A 2910-nucleotide genomic window follows, 5' to 3' on the forward strand; every position below is an offset into this window, starting at 1 on the left:
TGCAATCGGTGAGCGGAATGCCATTCTCTGATGATATAGAGGCGCGTGAAATATCGAGGCTAAAAGCTCCCGCGTTAAGGAGAACGGCTTCAATTCCCACGCATCAAGAAGCAGTGGGACATCAGGCTCGGAGCTCCAATTTCACCTGCAAGAACTTGTATTCACATAGAACACGGAGCTTTGGGACATCAGCTGGTCGAATGGATACTCAACTATTTTATTCTTAAGTCAGTAGTTTTCAGCAGGATACTTGTTGTGGATTGAAAGAATATCTACAACCGGGACAGTCAAAATTACAAAGAAGAATTCTGCAAAGAGTCAATTCTTGGAGAAGCATCTGTGCTGAGTGATGCAGAGGAATGTTTACGTCATCTGCCATCCTCATATGTTTGACTTTGCACTGGATTAATTTCCATGAAGGGATTTTCTTGCTCGGTTCACAGTATTCACTTTCCTGCATATTCGCAAAAGTCGCTACTGTACTCGAAACCTCTGAAAATTAACTGGTACATACAATGTGGTGATTAGGCTCACGTTCACGTCAGTTATGCTGAAGAAGTGGATTCGAAATTCATCACATCACATTCCATTAAATGACTAAGCAGACAGAGTGTGAATGGAAGCTTCATGAGGACATATGTGTTTTTTTTTTGGAAAATTCGTTGCTTTGAAAGGTGATGAAGATTAGACTGAAGCAGTGACAGTGATTATCTTTATTGCTTGTTCAACTGGTGAACATGACTGCTATTAACCGTGTCCATATTAACATCACGGCTGTTAAAGCTGGCCATTGGGCCAGTGGCGCAATGGATAACGCGCTTGACTCTGAATCAGGAGACTGTAGGTTCGAATCCTACCTGGCTCGCCAGCAGCGCAGATTTTAATCCCGCTTAAAAATTGATTTTTCAAAAGCCGAAATAAGGTGTGAGCTCCTCATCTGCAGGAACGAGAATGCCTTCATTAAATGCCCCCGAGAACATGAGAGTCAATGACCCAGCGTCATCACAGGAGGGAAGCCTGTGTGGCGCGGGTGACTTATGGGCACCTTTCCATTTCATAAAGCCCCCGATCGAATAACTGTTGCTCGCGGTGATGCTCTGCTTTGAGCATTTTTCGAAACTCTTTGGCCAGTGGAATCAGAGAAGAATGAAGGGTTAACTGTCCAACTGATCTTTATAGAGTGTGAGTTCTCGAGTCTCCTACCCGCTGACTGATAAAGTTTTCGTACCAGTCTATTCAAAGCTTTCTGCATCTTATCTGAAATCTTCCAACCCTGGTGATCGATCAAGAGCAAATGTTTCCTTCAATCTGTAATTCCTTGCTCCTCATTATTTCGTACACGTCAATCATGTCTCCTCACAATCAGCTCTGCTCTGAGAAAAACAACATTTTGAAAGTCTTGTGTTTACTGCAATTTCTTGCCTGTTTTTAACAGTTCGGTGAGTGGAGTAGTCCCACTGCTAACATTCAGCACAAACTTTCAGTAAAAGCCACTCAAAGCAGGGAACCGTAGTACTGCTCTTTTCATCAACAATGTGTAAAAGACCCCTGTAACTTTCGATTTCGCATCCCGTGGGGCTATTTGTCCGTGTTCAACGACGTTTCCCAGGAAGGTGACTTGAGCTTTGGCAGATTCACTTTCAGCTAGGTTTACAAACCAGTTTGACTTCCGAATTCGATCAAAAAAGCCCGATAAATGCAGTAAATATTCAATGCACGAGAGTTTGAAAGTCACCAGGCACAATATACACCAATCAGTTGCGTATTCGGCAATTACCCTGTCAGTTAACCTCTGAAATGTGGCTGAAGTGTTTTTCGTACAAACGGCATTACTTTAAATTTCTGCAGGCCAGTTGGCGTTACAAATTTGCCTTTGATCTTTCTGTCAAAGTTCCCTACCAGTAACCTTTGAGGAAGTCCAACTAAGAAATGCAAGTTGCTCCTCCAATCGTTTCCACACAGTCCTCCAACTGCAGATATGTATACGCATCAGTCTTTCTAACAACATTGATTTTGTGGTAGTCCACACATAACTGTTGGGTCTTTTCTGGCTTTGGCACCATGATGATGGGTGAACTCTATTCATTGAAACTCACTTCGGTTATGCCATATTGGTGCATACGTGATATCTCCTTATGAACTTGTACAACTTTAAAGGGTTATGCCTGCAAGGATGTTACAGAGTCAGAACAGCATCTCCTATATTTACATCATCTACAATTAGATTATTAATTCCCAGTATATTTCAGCAGATCTCCCCATGCAAGAGTAATAACTCTTTCGATTTTCTTCTGGAAGATAACTGAATAACTTTTTGGACAACTTTTGCATTGTCCAATTTTATTTCAGGAACGTCCAATGCAGAATTTCCTGACATTGGTTCTTCCCAGTGTGTCGCAGTCAAAAACGCATTCTCCTCTTGCGTTCGTTCTCTCCCAAAATACAGTTAGAGCATATCCCATCACATTCTGTGAGATTCCTTCATGACTGGAGTCCCTATCAAGTAGCTAACCTCACTCAATTTCCTTTCAATTTGATAAGGTCTTTTAAACCTTGCTTTAAAGTTTCACAGATTAATGAATTTTAAATAATTGCATTAGTCCCAGCGGCAAAATTGTGATTGTTTGATTTCTCATACACTTCCTGCTTCACCATTTGCTGCGATACTTTTAAATACTGTCTCGACAACTTCCCAACATTATTTAGTTCAACTCTAAAATTTGACACATCATCCAAATGCGTGGTCTCTGTAATCGGACTTATTAATTTTTCCTTAATAAATTTTAATGGTCCTCTTACTTTATGCCCAAAATTGGTTTCAGATGGACTTAGTTTGGTGGATTCTTTTGGTACATCTCAGATCGCAAACAGCACTGACGCAACTCCCTTATGGAAATAATCTGGCTATTC

The 2910-nt window shown here is 41.2% G+C and overlaps 1 non-coding gene across 1 annotated transcript; it reads left to right on the forward strand.

Annotated features, from left to right (window-relative positions):
* The first annotated feature begins 792 nt into the window (after positions 1–792).
* Positions 793–865, forward strand: trnaq-cug (transfer RNA glutamine (anticodon CUG)). Its single transcript has one exon. It is a non-coding gene; the product is annotated as a tRNA-Gln (tRNA).
* Positions 866–2910: the final 2045 nt, after the last annotated feature.

The sequence above is a fragment of the Chiloscyllium plagiosum genome, unplaced genomic scaffold (genome assembly GCF_037043375.1).
Source record: "Chiloscyllium plagiosum isolate Xiang-an unplaced genomic scaffold, Cpla_swu_hap1 HiC_scaffold_51, whole genome shotgun sequence".
Classification (NCBI taxonomy): domain Eukaryota; kingdom Metazoa; phylum Chordata; class Chondrichthyes; order Orectolobiformes; family Hemiscylliidae; genus Chiloscyllium; species Chiloscyllium plagiosum.